Raw genomic sequence first — 24197 nt, 5'->3', positions numbered from 1 at the left:
TGGTCTGAGCACAGCCCCTGACACACAGTAAGTGCTCAGTAAATATTTGCAGAATGAATGCCTAGTTCCATAGCTTCCTTTACATATTACACTGCTAATCCTAAACAATGTATAATCAGAACTATCATTTGTTGAATGCCCCCCATGTTCTAAGCATCTCAAAGGCATCATAAATATATTATTGCTAATTTTTACTGTAACTTCTTATGGAAGGGATGATTATTCAGGCTTTGCAATTGAGGAGACTGATAGCTAGTTTACTTGGATTTGGTGCCCATCAGGGGCAGATGGGGAGTAGGATCTAGGTCAGCTGGACACCAAGACCTGTTCTTCCCCAGCCAATGCACTCACTGCAGGAGGCGTGCTTCATTTACAGAGAAAAGGAATGTACCTCTACACATGTCAATGTATTTAATTAAGTATGTATAAAGTGTATGGATGTACCACTCTACTAATGGAATATGGACTGTATTCGTTTTCCAGGGCTGCCATCACAGAGCGTCACAAATGGGTGGCTGAAACAACAGAAATTTAGTGTTGTAGATTTCTAGAGGCTAGGAATCTGGGACCAAGGTAGCAGAAAGGTGGTTCCTTCTAAGGAAAATCTGTTCTGGGCCTCTCTCTTTGGCTCGTAGATGTCAGTCTTCCCCCTATGTCTCTTCATACCATCTTCTCTCTGTGGGTGTTTGTTTTCAAATTTCCCCCTTTTTGTAAAGACATCAGTTAAATTGGATGAGGGGCCAGCCCTACTCCAGTATGACTTCACATCAACTATTTACATCTGCAATGGTCCTATTGCCAAATAAGGTCATGTTCTGAGATTTTAAGGACTAGGACTTCAACATAGGAATTTTGGGGGAGGGCACAATTTAACCCATAATATGAATATTATGAAACATATATATATGAAACATATATAAAAATGAAATATTAAAGGTATAAGATAAATAGAAATATTCTAACATTTTCTTCCTACACTCCCAATGGATTGTTTATTTAAAAACCACTTTAGGGGCACCCGGGGGGCTTAGTCAGTTGAGCAGTTGACTCCTGATTTCAGCTTGGGTCATGGTCTCAGGTGGGGGATTGAGCCTCCATGAGGCTCTATGCTCAGTGCAGAGTCTGCTTGAGATTTTCTCTCTCTCCCTCTGCCCCTCTTGTGCATGCATATTTCTCTTTCTCTCTAAATAAACAAGTAAAATCTTAAAAAAAGCTTTATTGAGATATAATTCATACATCATCCAATTCAGCCATTTATAATTTACAATTCAATGGTTTTTAGTACATTCACAGGGTGGTACAGCTATTGCCACAGTCAACTTTAGAACATTTCCGCTGTCCCCAAAGGAAACCCTGTAATATTAGCAGTGACTCCTCATTTTCCCTCAACCCCCTCTATTTGCTCCTTCTGGATATTTTATATAAATGGGATTGTATAATATGTGATCTTTTGTGACTGGCTTCTTCCACTTAAGATCATGTTTTCAAGGTTCGTCCCCACAGCATGTACGATTCTTCTTATTGCTGAGTAATATACCATTGTATGAAGAGACCACATTTATTTATCTCGGTTTTTTGGTATATATTTTTTTAATTGGAGTTCGATTTGCCAACATATAGTATAACACCCGGTGCTCATCCCGTCAATGCCCCCCTCAGTGCCCATCACCCATTCACCCTATCCCCCCACCCACCTTCCCTTCCACTACCCTTTGTTCGTTTCCCAGAGTTAGGAGTTAATCAGCTGGTGGGCATTTGAGTCATTTCCACTTGAGATTATTACAAATAGTGCTGCTGTGAACAATTGTGCCCAAGTGTTTGTGTGAGGGTATTTTTTAAATGCCTTTTGGCTAAGTAACTAAAAGTGGAAGTGCTGAGTCATTTGATAAGTCTGTGTTTGGCCTTTTGAGGAACTGGGCAACTATTTTTCTTTTTAAAATTTTATCTATTTATCTGAGAGACAGAGTGTGAGTGAGAGAATGAGAGAGAGAGCTTGCTACTCTGGGAGACGAACAAGGGGTGGTGGAAAGGGAGGCGGGCGGGGGGTGGGGGTGACTGGGTGACGGGCACTGAGAGGGGCACTTGATGGGGCGAGCACAGGGTGTAATGCTATATGTTGGCAAAATGAACTCGAATTAAAAAGAGAGAAAGAGAGAGAGCTTGGTCAGGGGGGAGGGGGCAAAGGGAGAAGCAGACTCCCTGCTGAGCAGGAGCCCGACATGGGACTTGATTCCAGGACCCTGGGATCATGACTGGAGCCAAAGGCAGATGCTTAACTGACTGAGCCACCCAGGCATCCCTGGGCAACTATTTTTCAAAGTGGCTACTACATTTTACATTTCCACCAATAATGTATGAGGGTTCCGACATACTCCCACCCTCTCTAACACTTGTTATTGTCTTGTGTTTTTTAATTTTAGCCATTCCAATGCGAAGTGGCATTCCCCATGATTTTGGTTTGCATTTCCCTGATGACTAATGCTGTTGAGCATCTTTCTGTGTGCTTGTTGACCATTTGCCTATCTTCTTTGGAAGAATGTCTATTCAGATCCTTTGCCCATTTATAATTGGCTTATATGTCTATCCATTATTGAATCATAAGAGTTCTTCATGTATTCTGGATACAAGTCCCTTAACAGATATATGATTTCAAATATTTTTCTCCTAATCTGTGGGCTGTATTCTCAACTTCTTGATGGCATCCTTTGAAGAAAAGGCTTTAATTTTGATAAAGTCTAATTTATTCACCTTTTTCTTTTGTCACTTCTGCTTTTGTTGCAAGATTTAAGAAGGCTTTGCCTAATCTAAGGTCATAAAGATTTACTCCTGTGGTTTCTTCAAAAATGTCATAACTTTAGCCCTTAGATCTAGTCTACTATACCTTTTGAGTTAATTTGTGTGTGTGGCATAAGGACAGGATCCAACTTCATTCTTTTGTTTGTGAAAATCCAGTTATGTCACCACTATTTGTTGAGAAGATTGGCACTCGTGTCAAAAATCAGTTGACCAAAGATGTAAGGGCTTATTTCTGGATTCAATTTTGTTCCATTGGTCTATATATCTAGTCTATGCTACTATCACACTGTCCTGACTACTGTAACATTGTAGTAAGTTTTGAAACCAGAAAGTGAGAGTCTACCAACTTTGTTATTTTTAAAGATTGTTTTGGCTATGCTAGGTTCCTTGCATTACCATATGAAGTTTATTTATTTTTTATTTTTTAAAAGATTTATTTATTTATTCATGAGACACACACACACACAAAGGCAGAGACATAGGCAGAGGGACAAGCAGGCTCCCCACAGGGAACCCGATGTGGGACTTGATCCCGGATTCTGGGTCCTGGGATCATGCCCTGAGGCGAAGGCAGACACTCAACTGCTGAGCCACCCAGGCATCCCTCCATATGAAATTTAGTATCAGCTTGTCAATTTCTGTAAGAAAGAAAAAAAGCCTTCTGAGATTTTGATAAGTGTTGTGTTGAATTTGTCAATCACTTTGAGGAACATTGCCATCTTAAAAATCTTAAATCAACATAAGATGTCTTTTTATTTATTGAGAACCACTTTAATCTCTTTCTACAACATGTTGCGGTGAATATATTGTCTTGCATCCTGGGAGGCTCCCCACTTTGGTGATCTCTGGTTCAGGAACTTGGGCACCTTCATAAGGCCAATCCCAATTTACTTGCTGAGAAATATTTTCTTTGGCTTCCCCCTACCAGACAGCAACTGAGATCACTGTGGCTCTTGGTCAGCAGGAGGATGAGCTGGGTCCTCTTGTAAGTGTGCTATATTATTTACCTGCCACTACTGATGATGAGGAGGAGGAGTGTTGAGCTAAGGGTTTTCTACCTACTACCTTATTTTATCTTCAAAATATCCCTCTAAGGTAAGCATTATCACCCTTGTTTTGTAAATAGAAATGTTGAGGCTCAGAGAGGCACAACTGTAACAAGAGACAAACCACATAATTAAACCCAAGTATTTCTGACATCAAACACTAGCCACTTCTCATCCCAATCCACCCATGTCATCTCCCAGGTGGTTTCAGAATTTTGACAGTAAGTTGTTCTTACATTGCCATTCTTGTTGGCTGCCAACCTTATAGTTCATGAGTACAGTACTTATAAGTGGACCCGAATCTGCTAGAGCCCCTCCTTAAATTATGGAAACTAGCTTCTTTATCCAGCCACTAATGGCGGTCATCCTTGGACCAAAATTTTTGTTTGAGAAACAGACCTTTGCTTAGAAAAAACAAAAACAAAAACAAACAAACAAACAAAAAAACCCTCAACAGATCTTATGAGAGGACTCTACTGTGTATACATTCCAGGGTTGGAGCCCACTGAAACATACTGAAATAGAATTCCAGGAGTTAGAGGGAGTTGTGGGAGCCCAGGAAACTGATTTTTAATAAGACCCTAGGTGATTTCTATGATCTGGCTAATTTGGGAAATAGATAATGGTCTCCATCCATCCATCCATCCATCCATCCATCCATCCATTTCCTCATCTATAACATGGGGATAATACCAGCACCAACTTTATATGATAGTAGTGAGGATTAAATGAGCATATATTTAGGAAGTCCTTAAAATGGTGCCTGCTGCATCACAAAAGCTGGTTAAGAGTTATATCTGGGCCTTTCCTATGGGCCTGGCTCTCTCTGGTTACCAGGAACAGCCTGATAATCTGGTTCCAACCATCTAGCTGGAATGAACACAAATATTGGCATCAGACAAAACTGGATTCAACTCCTGCCTTTGTCACTCACACTCACTTGTGGACACAAACACACTGCTGAACTTATCTGGGTCCATATGCTCAAATGTGATGTGAGGATGATAAAATTACCACTAAATAAAAAAAAAAGGTTATAGCTTTTTTTTTTTGAGGAGATTGAGCATCAGAGAGGCAAAGCAACTTGTCCAAGGTCACAGAGCTATTAAGTGGTAGAGCTGAGATTTGAACCCATGTCTGTTAGATTCTGGGGATGTAGTGTCTACCTGCCAGAGAGAAGTGGCTATAAAATGTACAGGGAACTTGTAAAGAGGATTATGAACCCAGTGAAGTCTTCACCCAACTGGTGAACACCTACAAACAAGCACACATTACAGTCAGGCCGTGTAGAAACTTCTCTGTGACAAAAAGATATTCAGACTTCTCTAACTCCCACTGGCTTCATACAGAGCCAGCCTTCCAAAGTTCTCCAGCAACATGGGGATTTGGAGAGCCCTTGGAGAGATTCAATTTCTGTAATCTCGCTAGGCACAAGGAGAATTTAGGAGGCATGAAAGGTAGTGGTTATTTATTTCATGAATAGATAACAGCAAGCCATTTAAAAGGAGCAGTGGCAGAAAGATGAAAAAGCTATTAATATAGTTGGAAGCTCATCTCTTTTGGAGTGGTCAGCTGCAGCCAGGGAGGACAAAAATGAAAAAATATTGCAGTGGGTGCTCCTGACAACACAAATTATTTAGGAGTTTTTTTTTTTTTATTTAGGAGGTGTTAAAGTGCATTGTTCACCATAGTAAACATTTTTTTATGTTTATGAGATCTGTTCAAAGGCATCTTGATGGATGAAACCCAATAGCATGTTACATGTGTGTGTGTGCACACACGTGTACACGCTGACATTTCTTTTGTTCTAGTAATCTTTGTAAATCATTTCTTTGAGCCAATGTACTCAACATGGGCTAAGCTGGGCCTACATAAGCAAGGAAAGTCCATGTCCTGTTCCCCAGGGAACTGTATTATTCTTGATGTCTGCTGTGCTGCAGATGGGGCTCTGGGAAGCAGGGAACTGATGTGAGTCTGACTGATGGGGGCAAAAGAGGTGCCTCAGTTCTGGAAGGAGAGAAACCAAAGGAACACAGGGCGGAGAAAGATGTAGCAGGATTTCCCTGTGTGTGATGGAACTCTATGTTCCCACCCAAAGAAGGGCCCAAGGGTGCGGGATTTGGAAAATCCTTGCACTTCTGACCACCATGGAGGTTCACAGTGTAAGGATGCGTGGTTCTTTTTTTTTTTTCTTTTTTTTTAATTTATTTTTTTTAAATTTTTTATTGGTGTTCAATTTACTAACATACAGAATAACCCCCAGTGCCCGTCACCCATTCACTCCCACCCCCCGCCCTCCTCCCCTTCTACCACCCCTAGTTCGTTTCCCAGAGTTAGCAGTCTTTACGTTCTGTCTCCCTTTCTGATATTTCCCACACATTTCTTCTCCCTTCCCTTATATTCCCTTTCACTATTATTTATATTCCCCAAATGAATGAGAACATATAATGTTTGTCCTTCACCGACTGACTTACTTCACTCAGCATAATACCCTCCAGTTCCATCCACGTTGAAGCAAATGGTGGGTATTTGTCGGTGCTCGGGCGGCGGCTCCGCGGAGGATGCGTGGTTCTTAAGGTAAAGCCACCAACTCCCTCAACTTCCACTCCCTTCCCAGCATCTGACCATAGGGCAACACCTGCAGAACTCAGGTGCATTAGAGAATGCTCTCAGAAATACAACTTGCAAGTGATAAAACTGAACAAAGCTATTAATCACTGTAACTAAGCCATGTATCACCTATACACAATTGAAAGCTTAATTACTTTAAGTGAAATGACTTGCAATTTTGTTAACAATTGGCCAAATTAGACAACTTACTAGTTTGATAAATGTTTTTTTTCCCACTTGAATTGGCTTATTATTTGATTTAAGACTCATGTATACAACTAACTTAACTCTAAGGGATGAATTGAGTTTTGAATCCATGACCCCATTTTATAGACTGATGAAGAACACCAGCTAGGGAGTCAAATGCACCAGAGTAATATCCTGCTACCCTCACTTTCTAGAGGTATGACTTTAGGAAAGTTACTGACCCTCTCTATTGAAGTTTTTGTTTTCTCCTTTGTAGAAGGGGAACAGTAACACTTGGACTTATTGCATTGGCTTATGCAGATTAGTTGATATAATGCAAGGAAAAGGTTACCACAGGACTGGCACATAGTGAGTTCTTAATAGGCATTGCTTACCAGCATTGTCATCAACATTACCATCATCAGAAGGAAGAGGAGGTGTTAACAGGTGAACCATAAATCTGCCAGTCTCAGGAATGCCTGAAGGAAGCTGGACTCTTTGTGATGTCAACAGAAGGGATGTACCCATTAGAGGTAAATGATCATCTTGCTAGGGTGGCTATACAGTGATCACTGACCCAATGATATCCTGGAGTACATTGTACTTGGTTGTCAGGTTTGTTTATGACATGGCCTGTAGTTTGTGGAGTGCAGCTGCTGAGGGATGATAGTGTAGCATGCACTCCTCTAGGCACCATGTCATGATCAAGGTATTCAAACTGAGGGGGTCCAAGGCTCTGAAGCTTCCTTATGCTGATGTGACCCACAGTCACACTATCGTTCATTTTTGAGACCAAAATGATGATTGGGACATTGGACATTGGCTCTGGATCCACAGTCATATACTAGCATTCATTCTTGAGACTAAAATGATGATTGGGATGTGGGACATTGGGACATTAGCCTAACATGTTGCTCTGCTCCATATTTTGTATCCTTTCTCAAGGCAAAGTAAACTCATGCCTGGTGATCCTACCATACGTCTTGTGAATTTCAGTAACAAGCTGAATCTGAAAGCCATTCCAGTGGTTAAAAATATCTGGACTTGGTTTGGCATTGCCATTTATTCACTGGGTAACTCTGGGCAAGTTACTGAAACTCACTGAGCCTCAGGTTCCTCTTCTACAGAATGGGGACAGAATCATACACTTCATAGAATTGTGACTCATTAAATGAGATAATATATGCCAAGTGCCTAGAATAGTGCCTGGCCCCAAACTGAATGAGGATTAAAATGCCCAGTATAATGAATGCCCTATACTGGGTCTAGGCAAGGGGATTTTCCACAGACTTCTCTCCTGCCCATCAGGGAATATCCCCACTGGAACCTATTCCTGGGTCAGGAACTAAATCCCCAGGTACTTATAAAGTTGGTCCTTGCCCCATATTTAGCTTTCTCTAGACTCTCACTAGGGCATCTTAATCCTCAAATAGAGCATGTCATAAGGCCAGAGAACGTCTAATTCATGTCTAAGTCCCTTACCCCGTATTTAGCTCTCCCTAGACTCTCACTAGGGTATCTTAATCTGCAAATAGAGCATGTCATGAGGCCAGAGAATGTCTAATTCATGTCTAATTCCCTTCCTTATTGTTTGGCAAAATGTCATAAATACCTATGTGATTTATGGTTAAATGTAGGACATGTGCTAGACAACTGAAGATACAAAACCTAGACAGGTATGATGATGTCATGTGGTGATGACCAGGATGAGTGTGGATGCTCTTTTGTACAGCAGGGAGCCAGGGAAGTGTGGTAACAGGGAATCTGAGCTCTTCCTTTGTATCAAAAAATTGCTAAATCCTCACCATGACCCTCTGAGTTTAGAATCCACGTGCCAGACAGATTGAAGGACGTAACGATCGCAGTATATTGAGACTTGATGCAGGTCAATTCAGGGAGCACAATGAAAATGGAATTGACAAGCCTCCAGCATGGAGCACATATTTGTCAATTTTACTGGACAGTCAAACACCTCCTTAGTTCAGAAAAATGTTCAGCCAAATCAATCTGATCCCTATGCCCCAACAGCCAAAGTAGTCATGGCTTGTATGGGAAGAGCCTTATCAGATTTAGAGATGAAGTGACTCATTTGTAGCTGGGTGGTAATGTCCCCCAGGAGATCATTCTAAGGTATGCCTGTGGCAGGGGCTTCACAGAGCCGAATGCATGACGTAGCTGACTCAGGGCACTTTTCTCCTAGCTAGAGGCTGTGCTCTCCTGACTTCAGATCTCTCTTTCTCTTCCGTAAAAACCTCCACTGGGACTATTTTGAGACTTCTTATTGGTCAAGGACTATGTTATTTCTCAACCATGATTCCAGTTGTACACGCCATCATGGTTCTCCCACTTGAGTCAGAAACCAGAGTCACCCTAGCAGCCTTCCTGGTCCCTTCCTATAGGTCACCAAGATTGCCATCACAAATTCCCCAAGAGTTCTCACATCCCTGCTGTCCCAGAGCCCCACTGTGTTCACACAAGGTCTGCAATGACCTATAGCCTGGTGTCCCTGCCCTCAGTCTTGCCCCTCCATCCTGTTCTCCACGCTGCAGCCAGAATGCTCTTCTGAAGATTCAAATCTGATATGCCATACTCTTACTTCCAAACCCAAAACCTACACCCCAGCATTCAGTGCTTGTCACAACCTGGCCTCTCCCCTGCAACCCATTCTTAGGCTGTTAGTCCTTGCTCGCCCCAGCTATGCACACCTTCATGCAAAGTGCCAGGCTCTCTCAGACTCTTCTGAGGAATGGAGTCCTCAGCCTGACACCACAAAGCCCCAGTAGGTGACCCCATTTCTCCTGCCTCCCATCCCCTTGTACATGCCCTGTCAGCATGTGGGGCTGGTACTCAAGGGCTATATTTCCTTGGGAGGTACCTCGAGGGCCGTATCTGCAGTTCCCACTGAGATTGATGAACTTCGCAATGATGAGGTTTCTGGGGGCATGTATTGACATATAAATCAAAATCCAATTTATGCGAAGGAAAATCCCAGCTGGTTTACATGGCAGGATTATGAAACAGTTTTTGCTGTGCACAGCCTCTCATAGGATGTAAAATGATTTTACCCTCCACAAAGGAAATTTGGCTTTTAAACTTTCTCTAGCATTTTCTGGGGTGACCCTGGCACTGGGTCCAGTTTAAACATTTCCAATATGTCTGGCATTCTAAAGTTGTCAACTTAAGACACTGGTCTAGCTAAGAAGAGGAAGGAGGGGCAACTTGTTGAGTACCTACTGTGTACCAAACACACCTCTACGATATCCTATTTTAAACCTCATGACAGTTGTCAGGGTACTTGATGTCATATTGATGACCCTTACTCTCCACCATGAGACTGTTTCTCCATTCGCTTCCTGAGAGAGTGTATCTGCATCCATTATGTATTCTGCATAATAAATTACCATACACTTAGCAGCTTACAGCAACTACCTGTAAGCTTTACTTTACTACCTCACCATTTCTGTGGGTCAAGAGTCTGGACACAGCTTAACTGAATCCTTTGCTTGGGGTCTAACAAGGTTGCAATTACAGTGTTGGCCAGAATGTGGTCTCATCTGGGGCTTGACCAGGGAAGGATCTGCTTCTAGCTCATTTGGTTGTTACCAGCAGCCATATACTCGTGGGCTGTAGAACCCAGGACCTCAGTTTCTGGTTGCCTTTGGGCTGGAGACCACCTTCACTTCCTTGACACATAGGCCTTCCAAACACAGTCACTTACTTCTTCCAAGTCAGAGAGAGAGAGAGAGAGAGAGGCTTTAAACCAGACAGATGGTACAGTCTTAGGTAGCATTAGTACAGAAGTGACACCATTCTGCTATCTTCGTGGCAGTGATCGGCTAGAAACCAGACACGGGTCCTGCCCACACTCAAGGGGAAGGGGTCACATGAAGCATGACTATCAGGAGGTGGGGTTCATGGGGGCCACCTCAAAGCCTATCTTCCCCTGAAGGGTTAAGATGCTCAAGGGCACTCAGCTAGTTGCTTGTGGAGTTGGGATCTTACTTCAGAGGCCACACTTAATATTGTGCTGTCCCATCAGCTGCCCCATCTACAGTCAATGAAATCCAAAGCAAAGCTTTTCCTGGAAGATTTATCCTGATAGCTGAATCTGGGTCATTTGTTTACCTCTGGAGCTGCTGTGGGTCATTAGTATCCAAATCATTAAAACTGGAATAGAAGGAGGCAATTCTTCAAAGGACAAATGAGATACTGGTACCTGAAATGGGGAAGGGATCCTAGTGTGTCCATTCCTGCTGGACACAGGCCTCCACAAGGCTATTCTCTGATGGAGAACTCATTTTTCAGATGGATCCCAGTGATCCGCTGTGGCCTTTGGGAGAAACTCATGTGGCCACTCAGGGGTAAATGTCACCTGAGTTTTCTCTATGTGGTCACCCTTCAAAAAAGAGGCCTTCACCATCTGGCTTATTTAGAAGAATATTGCCACTGTGTTTTTTATTTTTCCACCAACATTCACAGCCTCCAATTTGACGTTTGGAGCTCTTCCAATTCCTCAATTCTGAACAAGACTTGTATTAACTCCTACATGGCTATCATGTGCAGTTGTATGGGTTGTGTACTGCATAAGGGATATCTGGCTACAAGGGTGAGTGGATTATATACAAAGTCAACATACTGAGCTTCTCTTTTCCAATAGCAGTGAACACATTCAATATCCCTTCCCCTTTTAGTAACAACAGCCCGGTTTTGTTTTGTTTTGCTTTGTTTTAGGAGCCCCTTCCCTTCACTCTTTAATCACTCATTAAATCCAGGGCAGGCTGTTTCTGCCTGAGGAAAGCACTTTTTTTTTCAATTCACATTCAGAGACCTGTGTAGGTTTGCAGTAGCCTTGATGACTATTTTCAGGATAGAACCTTCTGCTGGACTGAGGTTGTGACATAATCTGCCCAAGCTGACTTTGGCAGCAGCAAGCAACTCAGAGTTTATTTGTTTGTTTTTAAGATTCTATTTATTTATAAGATTTTATTTATCTATTCATGAGAGGCACAGAGAGAGAGAGAGAGAGAGAGAGAGAGAAACCTAAGCAGAGGGAGAAGTAGGCTCCCTGCAGAGAGCCTGATGTGGGACTCAATTCCAGGACCCCAGGATCACACCCTGAGCTGAGGGCAGATGCTCAACCACTGAGCCACTCAGGTGTCCCCATTATTTATATATTTTTAAAATGACAGAGCTCGCAAGCAAGGAGAAGAGCAGGAGAGAGAGAATCCCAAGCAGGCTCTATGCTGAGTGCAGAGCAGGACCTGGGGCTCAATCCCACAACCTTGAGATCATGACCTGAGCTGAAATCAAGAGTTGGATGCTCAACCACCTGAGCCATCTAGGTGCCCCCTCACAGTTTTTAAAACCAACTGGGACAGCTGCTCAGTCATGGTGGAGATTCCACTTTCAACATGCTGCCCCTAAACTCCTAAGTCCATATGTAGCATCATTTGCTAAAGAATGAGCAGCTTCCGCTGTCATGTGCCTTTAAATAAACCTTAAAATCGACAGCCAGGGTTGGGCTCAATGCTGATTTTCAGTCATAAAGGCTGTGCTAGGGGGAGTGAGTATTGAAAAGCCACATTAAAAAATATGCAATCAACACCAGCTGTGGTGCAATTAAACTCAACTGATCACAGGTGTTCATACAGATTACATGCACACACGCTTCCTTTAAAATGAGGAGTTTGGAAAACACAACAAAATGAGGTCCATGGACAATTCACACCAGAATCCCCTGAAATCCTTCATAAAAATGTAGACTCTCTATCTCCACCCTATATCTATGAATTCAAGTATTTCAGAGAGCAGGAGCCCAAGAATCTGACTTCTAGCAAGCACCCAAGGCTGTTTCCATGCATAGTGCCATTGAAGACCACTCCTATGCAGGCAGGGCAATATTCTAAGGGTTCCTGGGATACTGAGAGGTGCTCCTCTGGTGAAGTGTCCATTTTTTTTTAAACAAAGTCCAGATGATTCTAAGTGCAACCATGTGAGCCTTGATGAATGTGGAGGTGAACTTCAATCTGTTATGGTCACAAACCAATTTACCAAATGAGCTTCTCCAGGGTAGATACCATATCTAATTCATGTTGTTTCTTTTTTTTTAATAAGTATTTTTTAAAGATTTATTTATTTATTTATTTATTCATGAGAAACACACACACACAGAGAGAGAGAGGCAGAAAGAGAAGCAGGCTCCATGCGGGGAGCCTGACGTGGGACTCGATCCTGGGTCTCCAGGATCTCACCCCGGGCTGAAGGCGGCACTAAACCGCTGAGCCACCCAGGCTGCCCTGATTCATGTTGTTTCTCCAGTGTTCACTAATTGTTGAATTAAAGAATGAATGAGTGATTTAAGTAACAAAGTGGCAGCCAGTGTTCATTTGTTCAAGTAGACCAGGTGCTAGATTAAAGATATCTACAAACTCCCCATCATATCACCCTGGACAGGTGGGCTCTAATCCTCTTCCCCTTGAGTCTGGACTGGTCCCGTGACTTGCTAGACTAATAGATTATGGGGGAAGGGACGTTGTGCGGTTCCTGAGGCCAAGTCATGAGAAGCCTGTGGTTTCTGTCTGGGTCTCTTGGAATGCTTACTCTTAGACCAATACAGCTGTGTTCCCAGCCGACTGCCATCACCTTCTCCAGCTATCTTGAACGGTCCAGTTTATATGAGCCTGCACATGCATGCAGCCCCCCAGTGATCACTTGACACCAGGTAAGGCAAAGTAACTCCCCAGGTAACCTATAGAATAGTGAGAGATGATACAGTGTTTTAAGCCAGTACGTTTGGGGTGATTATTCCATGTCACTAGATCACAAGCAGACCACCAGGATGTTAGTATTCTGAAATTTTTAGATGATGAGGGGGTTTATTGCAGTCTTTGGTTGAGAGCTGCCCTTGGAGGGAAGTGAGGAGGTATTTATTCCCTGGTACTTCCCGTCCTGCAATAAGACAGAGCAGGTTCCATGGGCAGAGGGACACTTGACACAAAGAATCTGATCAGCAAGTAGTTGGAAATCAGCTGGCCAGCTGGGTGCACAGAAGTGGTAAGTGGCGATGGATTATGGGAGTGCAAGGGGCACCCCAGCATCTACTCTCCTGCCTCAGAAAGCAGCTTCTCAATTCTAGATCATTGTAGCCATGAAAGAATATGACTATGGAGTTATCAATTCTTGTGTCCTCCCAAGAAAAATCAGAAGGCTGGATCTTTATATAGAATTTCGTGGGATCCCTGGGTGGCGCAGCGGTTTGGCGCCTGCCTTTGGCCCAGGGCGCGATCCTGGAGTCCCAGGATGGAGTCCCGCGTCTGGCTCCCTGCGTGGAGCCTGCTTCTCCCTCTGCCTGTGTCTCTGCCTCTCTCTCTCTGTCTATAATAAATAAATAAATAAATAAATAAATAAATAAATAAATAAATAAATCTTAAAGAAAAAAGAAAAAAAACAAATTCAGGGCAGTCTGAGTGGCTCAGCGGTTTAGTGCCTGTCTTCAGCCCAGGGCATGATCCTGGAGACCCAGGACCGAGACTCATCTCGGGCTCCCTGCATGGAGCCTGATTCTCCTTCTGCCTGTGTCTCTGCCTCTCTCTCTGTCTCTGTGTCTCTCATGAATAAATAAATAAAATCTTTAAAAAAATTCAGTGAAGCCAAGTCATGCAGACCAAACAAAAACATGCGTGTGAGCAAATGTTTTCTTGATCAGCACAAGACGTTGCTGAGAGGGCGCTGAGCCCCACGTAATGTTTCTTAGGATGGGAAGATATGGCAAGATAGTAGGAGGTAGGTCATGGACTTGACCTTAAATGACAGATGAAGGTGGTTTTGATAAAAGGGAAGTCACATAAGTGAAGGCCCAGGAGCTGACAGTTTGTAGGATGCAGGAGAAATGACTAGTTTTATAGTAAAGCCTAGTTAATATGAGGGAAAACAACATTAATATTACTAGAAACAAATAGAGAATGTGCTAATTGGCTACATTAAGTGCATATATAATTTTCACTTCACTCTTAGGAGTCTGGTGGAAGGAAATGCTTATATCTTGGTAAGAAATGTGCACTGATGATTATAATCTCAGAAAGGAAAAAACTATGTTTATTGACTGGGATCCTGTTTACTCTTGTACTGGCTAGACTAATCATTTAAGTGTGCTGCTTTATTTTGATCTGTATCTGCAAGTAAGCAAAATATGTTACAAGGGTGCCATTGTTTTGAATTTTCCAAATCCTACCTTTCATAGCAGGGTATCAGGTAAAGACTATATAGCTTACACTCAAGCAAAATGATTTCCTTAACCTAGTCCACTGACTGAGTGACCTTCTACAAGTTAATTAACCTCTCTGTGCTTTTGCATTTTCATTTGAAAAGGGAAGATGATGATAGACCCTACATCCCAAGGCTGAGAGGAGTTAAGTGAGATAAGACTTGTAAAACCCTCAGCACAGTGCCAGGTACAGGACCTTAAAGCACACCAACACTTACTTAGCAAGTCTCACCCTTGATGACTGAAGTCTAATGAGAACCATCAATTCATGTATTTGCTCCATGTTTGTGCCTGATTCTGACTTTACTGCTCATCTTTACTTGTGATGCACTACCCGAAAGATTGTGTCACTTGCAACTGGTGAACTGGTTTTTGGAGTTCTCTCTATAAGCTTGCCCTCAAATCTGATTCATTCCCAGAGGGGCTGCTCCAACTCTCTTGTTTTAGCTTCCTTCATCCATTCAATAAACCGCTCAGTCTAAATCAGGCCTGTACTAGACACAGAGATGAAAGAACCAGCTCCAGCCACACGGAGCTCATGGTCTAGTGGTGGGCACAAGGGGAGAAAGAAACAGGCATTGACACCACGGTGAGATTCCAGAAGCACACAGGAAGCCAAAGGACCTCAAAGGAGATGCTTCTACCCTGCCCAGCCTGGAGATCAGGAAAGGAAACTGACATCTGAAGCAAGTTCTAAAAAGAAGAGAGGAAACAGCTGGGAAATGGAATAGGGAATGAGAAGACTGTCTCAGCTCAAGAATATCCCAGACCTGGAGAACTGCAAATAGTTTGGCACTGCAGGAAAGGTGTGTGTTTTTGGTGACAAAACAGGGAGAAGGGAGGGAGGAAAGTCAGCAGGGACACACACAGACTAAGAAACCTGGTTGCGATGATGAGGAGCCATTGAAGGCTCGAAGGGGAGGGTGATTGGAATGGTGTTTTGGAAAGATCACACTTGATGCTCTGCAGGGAATGAATTGGACGTTACGAGATTAGTTAAGAGATTAGTTTAAGAGGCTGATATGGTCATTCAAATCTAAACGAGGTGGTGGCAAGAAGGGAATAGATCGAGATATATTTAAAAGACATAAGCAACAGGACATGGAGGCCCAGTGGAGAGGAGGAGGTGAGATGTCAGGACTGAATCCAGGTTTAGGAACCAGGCGGATGATGGAGCCTCTTTGTGGGGCAGGGCTTCTATGGGGTAGAAACGTTTAATATTAGATGGCTCTTCTTAACCAGGCCACATGCCTCTTTAGATTAAGTTCTAGAAGCTCAATTGATTTTGCAAGCCATTCTTACTGAAGCTTGAATCAGGATAATAATTATTCCAGAGAGGCAAATTGCATATATTCTTATGAGAGTATCCTCTTTTTAAAAAAATTATTCTTTTATTTATTTGACAGAGAGAGCATGCACAAGCAGGGGGAGTGGCAGTCAGAGGGAGAGGGAGAAGCAAGCTCCCCATGAACAGGGAGCTCAATGCAGGACTTGATCCCAGAACCCTGAGATCATGACCTGAGCTGAAGGCAGACACTTTACTGACTGAGCCACCTTGGTGCCCCAAGAGCATCCTCTTAATTTTTACATGGTCTTCAAACTCAGTCCTACCAAATTTATTCATCGCCTGCCCTGAGTCACTTGTGGGGCCTGTTTGGTTTCTGCCCTCACAGCACTTACATCTCATCCTAGAGTTCTAGTATCTTCTAAAGTGCTAAATCCTCCTGTCCTCTAGGAGTGCTTGAACAAGACTAGAGTGTATCAGTTAGCTATTGTTGTATAACAAAAATGCCCTCAAAACCCAGTGGTTTAAAATTGTAACCATTTATTTAGCTTGAAATTCTGCCATTGGCAACTTAGGCTGAGCTCAGCTGGGGCATCCTTCTCATCTCAGCTGAATACATTCTTATATCTGTGTTCAGCCACAGATTGGATAAACAGTTTTACTGACGCTGGCTGCTCTTGCATATTTGAGGCCTCAGCATGGATTATTGTTCTGGATTGAGTCTGATTCCTGTGTCCTTCATCCTCCCAGAGTCTATCCCAGACTGTTCATGGGACAGCCCAAAGGTTCTCCAGAGAGAATGGAAATGCGCACAGTTTCTTGAAGCTCAGGCTTGGAATTGGCACTCCTGCAGGTGTTCTACTGGCCAAAGCAAGTCACAAGGTCCAAGAAGGTTCTGGAAGTGGAGAAATAGTCTCTGCCTCTCAATAGGAGCAGCAGAAGAATCTGGTTGCAAAGGGCATGGGCACAGGGAGAGGAAGATTTGAGGCAATTTGACAATCTACTCCAACGACTCAAGCACTTCTAATTCTTCCAAGGGGTAAAAGTAACCACAAAAGAGAGCTCTAATCAGCAGATGATGGCAACAGTCACATTTCTTATCTCTCCCACCCAAACAGGAAACTCAGGGAGACCTGCTTTTTTCCAAGAGGGGAACCACTCTGTCCCTTCTGGCTGCTGGGTCGGTCCATTTCTTTTCATATTAATTTTCTGATTGAGAAAATTCTGTTCTTTTTATCTCCCAGGACAACAGCCTGGGATCCTCTGCACAGATGTCACCGAGATGAAATGTCAGTAGAGTTCACTGTGACCCTGAGGGTGGGTGCTCCCCTCCTCACTGTCCTTCTTCTCCTCATGGTTGCCTTTGGCAGGGCTGATCTACTCTATTAATAAACCTTCTCCTCAGCATTTTCTCTTGAGGAAACAGTATCAGATAGTCTTCATCTATCTCGCTAGCCTTATTCCTGCCTGGCTGGAGAGGAGGTCTCCTGACATGAAGATAAGAAATTCCAGACACCGCTGCCATGTAGGGGAAGCTCAAGGTTCCATTTTCCTTATGAAAGGTCAAATTGCTTCTTTTTGCAGCATTGGGAAAGAAAAGAGCCAACATAATGTGCTTTCTAAATGCCAATGATCTTGACGTCCCTGATAAGGAGAAGTCAATGAAGGAAGAGAATGGCTCAGGAGGAGAGCTGACTTCTAAGTGCCAGCGGGAGATGTGAAGCATTTTTAATCACTCATGTTAAAGGCTGTGTTTAATTCAATACTAGGTTAGGGTAATGCAATTATCGCAGCTTAAGGAAACTTCCTGCCCTGTTGCATTGAATACAAGTAATAGTAATAAGTTCCCTCAAGAGGCCTGGGAGCCAAGACAGGCCAGTTACAAACTAACCCTACCACCTTTTCATTAATTATTCTTTCCTCACATGTGTCTTGAGTGGCCACAATATGCCAGAAACTGTGTTGGGCATAAGGGATGTGGAAGGGGTAAACAGCATTCTGCTCCTGAGGAACTCACGGCTTAATTGGAGACCATGACAAATCACCAGATGACAGCTGTGCTACCTAGGACATGCAGGGTGTTGTGGAAGCATCTCCATGGGAGGATCTAAGGAATATCATTCCTTGAAGTTTTTCCCTCAAGCAGTAGAGGCTCTGGGAAGTTATGAGTCAGGCCTGGCACATTCACCACTATATCCTTGGACCTGGCTCTTTGCGGGGTTCATTCCTTTTTGTTGGTCGACTTAGTGGTGTGAATCCAACATTCTTGCCCCATGGGGCCATCAGTCCCTCTCCAGACATTCCATGGATTTTTACACTTGTATGCCTTGGCAAATACCATCTGGAATCTTATTTTCATCCTTAGGCATCTGGAAAACTCTGATGTACCTTTCAAGACTCAGACCAAATGCTTTCTCTTCTGCAAAGTTTTCTTCTGATCTACTGAGCAGGACCTATCCTCTCTATACAATGCCTCTAAGCTCCTTGTTTATATGTCCAGTTTGGTCCTTATTTCAAAGGACTATTTTATTGTACTCATTTGTTTTTTTATGTTTCTGTTTCCTTTACCAGGTCAGGGCTTCTTTGGAGTAGGGTCTGGACGTTGGGGCCCTTTCTATCATCTGTCCTGGCCCATAAAAGCAGTTCAACAAATGTCCACTGTCTGGATAAGAGACTATGTGTTATGATTGGGGCCACGGATTAGTGGACACCATCAAGATAGTTGTATTTTCTAACTCACTGGGATGATGGGATAGATTATGAGACCCAGTGAAGACTGAGAGGAAGGGCATCACTTTATTCTCCTCTCTGCCTTGTCTAACCTTACAGCATCCCCTGCCTTGTCTAACCTTACAGAGACAGGGCAGGCCAGGGCTCATGTCTTGGTGCCATGGCCCACATCCAGGAGCAGAGGAAGTATTGCTCTCTGAATACAGTGTATGGATTTTTGACCTAGACACACCACATCTCCATACGTTAGCCAGGTACAGTGGTAGGTATGTGCTTTATGGGTATAATTCTTACAATGCTCGTTAGAAAAACTTATGAACTCTACCTTCAAAATACTTCCAGAATCCTGCCACTTTTATCACATCTGCAGATATTGCTCTGCTCTACCACTTCTTGCCTAGAGGACTATACTATCCCCATAAATGATTCCCTGCTTCTGTCCATGCTCCAATACCCACTTCTCTGCTTTCCAATCTAATTTAGATCCAGAAGTCAGGATGATCTTATGAAAATGTAATTCAGATCACATTCCTCCTCTGTCAAAACTTTCTTATGCTTTCCGTCTCACTCAAAGGAAAAAGCAGTCTTTATGATGGCTCTGAAGGCCCTGTAGGATTGACCTTCTTCTCACCTCCTGACTTGTTTCTGACCTTTCCTTTCCTCTTTCACTGTGTTCTAACCACATGCCCTTTGTGTTCTCCTTGCATTATGCCAAACATGTTCCTGCCTCAGGGCCTTTGCACTTACTATTCCCTCTGCAAGGATAAACCTTCCCTAGATGTCCACATGGTCCATTTCCTCATTTCAGGTCATTGATCAAATGTCATCTTATCAAAAAAAAAAAAAGCCTTCCCTGGTCACCCTAAGTAAAATAGCAACACCACAACTTCAGGAATTTCCTGTCCTCACATCCTGCCTGATTTTTCTCTGTAACACTTACCATCACAGACATATATTTTTAAATGTGTTCTTGTCTGTCTCCTCTTGCTAGGTGTCAGGTTTGTGAGAAAGCAGATTGGGCTGTGTCTGTCCACTATTGTATCTTTAGTGCCTGACGTATCTCCTGGAATGCAGTAGGCACTCAGTATTTGATAAATGAATAAGTATGTGGACTCTCAAACAGCTCTGCAAAGGAGATATTTGGGGTTATTATTCCATTTCTTAGATCAGACAGTGGAAGCCCTGAGCAGGGAGAGGTTTGTTGAAGCTCCGCTCCTGGGCTTCTGGGACTCTAGAAAACAGTTCGTTTCAGATAGCTGAAACAAACAGAGGGATTTACAGAGAGGTACTGCACCCCTTATAGAGGCCAAGGCCTCCAGAAGGACTGGAAGAATAAAATGGAAGGTATTAGGACCTGCAGATCAAGGCTGTCACTAGGGTATGCAGGTCCCAGGGCATATGTTTTCTGCAGATCTCCTATCTATACAAACAATGTGAGTCAATCCAAAAGAGCATGTTGGCAAATAATACATACATACATACATACATACATACATACCAGTGTGTTGGCATATTTTTGTGGACCAATTGCTTGTAGTGCCACTAAAAGAAAGATCATAGTAACTAGTGGGAACCATTAGCTTGTGAAACTCCAGGGCCATGGACCACACAATCTTTGGGGCATCTGACCAACCCAATACATGTGGCGAAGGATCCCTGCAGTGGAGGAGCAGAGACTGGAACTTCTATGGGTGCTGATCTGAGTTTAAAGTGCCCTTCCTGGATGGTCCTGCCAGCCCCAGCACACTCCAAGCTCTAGAGAAGGGATTTAGAACATTTCTAGGAAAGCAAGAATGCATTCCAAAGTCCAAGTTCTCCTGAATGGTGGGACTCTGCTACTCTGGGCCTAAGGGAAGTCTCTTTGTTACCCTGTCCCTATCTCAGCCACATACTTCCTGGACCCAGCTCTGGTCTCTATTTCATTGTTCTCCTTCTCAGTATGTCTGCAGACTGGCTTCCCAGAAGAAGACACCCCTTCTTTCCACAGCTGCCCAACTCATACCATTGCCAACATGTTCCAGGTCCAATAAGCAGTGACAGGAGGAGGAGTGAGGGAAGCAGGATGATGGCAAAAGTCTGGCTACAGTTCTCAGAGCAGCAGGAAGACAGGTGAGGCAAGTGGCTTTCAAGTGTTTATTTACTACAGCTTGTGAGGAAAAGCACCCTGATATTTCACCCTGGATACTCCAACCTCCAAAGTCTATACTCTAGAATAGCAATGGTGCAACTGAACACCACCTTTTATAGACCCATCTGAGGGGCTGACAGGGCCACAGGATCCTGGCAACGGCAGTAAGACTTTATGGAGTGAGACCCACATGCTGGATTTCAAATCTTTTCAGCTTATTCCTAATGAATTGGGAGGCAGGCTTAGAGAAAGTGGAAGCATTCTACCTGCAGACAAGCTGACATGAACAGCCAGCCACCCTCTGAATGTCCAGGTGCTGCGTGCATACATGTACATTCATAAAAACTGGCAAATTACACCAGAATGGAAAACAGAATATCTGGGTTATTTGATCTCTGGAGCCTATTCAGGACACCTTCTTGTAGCCTGGAACCGTGCAGGACTTGAGATGGCTTGGAACTAAGCATCCAGATGCTGGCATTAGCCCAGACTCCCACCTCACCATTTTGCCTCAGTATCTATGGGCTACTTGCTACTCGGGCAGGATGTGCTTATGCAGCATAGCAGGAGTCCCAGGGTCAGCCAGGGAGTGACTGAGTGAGCTGTTGGAGAAGGGCTGACCTGGGGGGAGGCAAGAGCAGATTTCAATTGTCTGAAGGTCTGTCTTGTGGAAGAGGGTGATGTTCACAAACGGGCAGACTGAGCCTGGTGTTGGAAATGTTTTCAAAAATGGAGCTTCCAATACTGTTGTGATTAGGCTATACTACAAAGTGGTGAGCTTCCTGATACTTCTAAGCATGACATCAGAACACCACAGGATTCCTAAATCTAGTTGTTCTACAACTGTGAAAAATTCCAAATTTGTTCATTAGTATAGAGGATTAAACAGCCATAACACAAAACAAACAAACATGAGTGCATTGGAATAGACTCTCCAAGGGTCCTACTCGGTTCCTGTCACTGATAGCAGACTGTAGCCCTGCACGTCTGCCTGTCATAGCCTTTTTCTTTCACCCTTCCTTTTTTAGCTTTTCTACCCTCTTTCAAAATCTGATTAAGATGTTCTGGGCCAGTTTGGATGAGGTCACCAGGATCCCAATGCTAGGGGAAAAAATACGTGTGCACAATGGTTGGTTAGGACCATGGACAGCAACATGCATTTGCACCTCCTTTGGCTGCTGGGATTAGACTACATCATCAGGCTACATTCATTAATGGCCCTAGGTTGTCAGGAATCATATTTAAACAGAAATTGTGGGGCCATCTGGCATAATTGATGCACTGGGTTCCTATATATTCATTCACTCCATTCATTCATTTATTCTGTCATATAGCCCTAGAGAGAAAGAGAGCAAAGGATAGAAAACATAGTTACCTGCTAACTCCTGATTCTTACAAGGTCCAGTGGTTTTCGCCACCACTGGGATCCAAAAGATTCCCCTTTATCCATTCAATCAACCTCCTTTTACCTGAGTCAGTCTAAGGAGGTTTCCATTCCTTGAAACCAAATGATTCCTGATAAAGACAGCATCGTTGGATTAGGAACCTTCACCCAATAAATGACAAGTCTTATCTTTCTGCCACCCATAGAGCTTTGGGCATGGAAAACTCCAATATCCAAATACCGGTAGCATGGATGAAGGACAGAGCTTGGAGCTTGCCTTCATGAGACATAGGTCCTGGTCACAGCCAGAAATGGGCTTACTCCACGTGGACAGAGGCAGCCTCCATCATTTTTGTGAAGCAGTCAAGCAACACCAATAAATTATACCCCAGTGATGCTTGCTTTACTGAAGCACTCAGTTTAACGAGTCTTTCTTTGACACACAAAATTCTACTTGCTCCATCAGCAAATGTGACCTATTTGGTGTGAATAATTCAGTGTTTTGCAGGGGTTCTGACTTCCAGGGAGAATGCCGCACTGTCAAAGATTGTTAACTAATCCTTTGGAGCAGAACTGAGATCTGATTCACCTGTGAGTTAGAAAATACTTGGGAAACAGTAAAAAGAAAATAAAAAAGAAAAATACTTCCCCCCCAACTAACAACGGAAACCACCCTCCCCAGACTCTTCCAACACACACATTACTGTGCAGCTCTTCTCTCTTCCAAACCTTAAACCCAGTCTCAGGGGATTTTGGTAAAAAGAAATTTCTGAAGATGCATTTCTAAATGAGGAATTTTATTTATTTTTTTATTTTTTTATTTATGATAGTCACAGAGAGAGAGAGAGAGAGAGAGAGAGGCAGAGACATAGGCAGAGGGAGAAGCAGGCTCCATGCACCGGGAGCCCGACGTGGGATTCGATCCCGGGTCTCCAGGATCGTGCCCTGGGCCAAAGGCAGGCGCCAAACCACTGTGCCACCCAGGGATCCCCTAAATGAGGAATTTTAAATGGAAAAGTCCAGCTCTGGAAAAATGTGCTGGTTGTCTCTGCCCAAAGGAAGTAGGGGATCATAAATGATGAGGAAGTCCTGACTGCTCACAGCTCAAAGGAGGGGTTTTTTTCCTCTTCTTTCTATCTAGTTGTGTGTTGATGAGCAAGTCAATTCTCTCTAGGCACACTTGTAAAACTAGAGCCTCAGATTAGAGATCAGAAATCCTTAACCAAGTATTTTGGGTGAGTCATGTGTGGTCACTGTAATCTCTGAAATATTGTGCTAATTATGTTTGTATGTGCGTTTGGGGAGGGGGAGAGGCTCTACAGCTTTCATCAGATTTTCAAGTGTTCATGCCCTCTGAAGCTGGAAAACTCTTGGACTGATCAATTGCTAAATCTCAGTTCAATCCTAAATCAGGCCATGATTCCAATGTCTTCTGTGAGTCTAGAGAGTTGTTTTTCTGTACCTGGACTGCTCATGATGGGGGCTTAGGAGGACTATGAGTGATTTCACCTTCCAAGAGTCAAATTGGGGGCCCGATCACTGGATGCAGCAAGTTTATGTTTGTGTGTAGGCTTCTACTAGTCAGGGAGGATATTCCTTCATTTATTCATTCCACAAATAGTTATTTGGCCCTCCTGTATGCTAAGCCCTCCACTACCCATTGCCCTTCTGGAGCTCACAGTCTAGGAGACAGACAATGAAAAAAATCACAAATACCTCTGATTCCGAAGTATGACATAGGCTCTAAGGGTCACTAAGAGTTTTGGCAA

General features: G+C 43.4%; 1 long non-coding RNA gene across 1 annotated transcript; it reads left to right on the top strand.

Moving 5' to 3' along the window:
* The first annotated feature begins 7061 nt into the window (after nucleotides 1-7061).
* Nucleotides 7062-22820, top strand: LOC125753735 (uncharacterized). Its single transcript, XR_007406193.1, has 3 exons — nucleotides 7062-7171; nucleotides 20855-21025; nucleotides 22635-22820. It is a non-coding gene; the product is annotated as an uncharacterized LOC125753735 (long non-coding RNA).
* The last annotated feature ends 1377 nt before the right edge of the window (nucleotides 22821-24197 follow it).

Source organism: Canis lupus, chromosome 26 (genome assembly GCF_003254725.2).
Source record: "Canis lupus dingo isolate Sandy chromosome 26, ASM325472v2, whole genome shotgun sequence".
NCBI classification, from domain to species: domain Eukaryota; kingdom Metazoa; phylum Chordata; class Mammalia; order Carnivora; family Canidae; genus Canis; species Canis lupus.
Note: the sequence above shows the minus strand (reverse complement) of the source record. Positions and strands in the feature narration are given on the sequence as shown.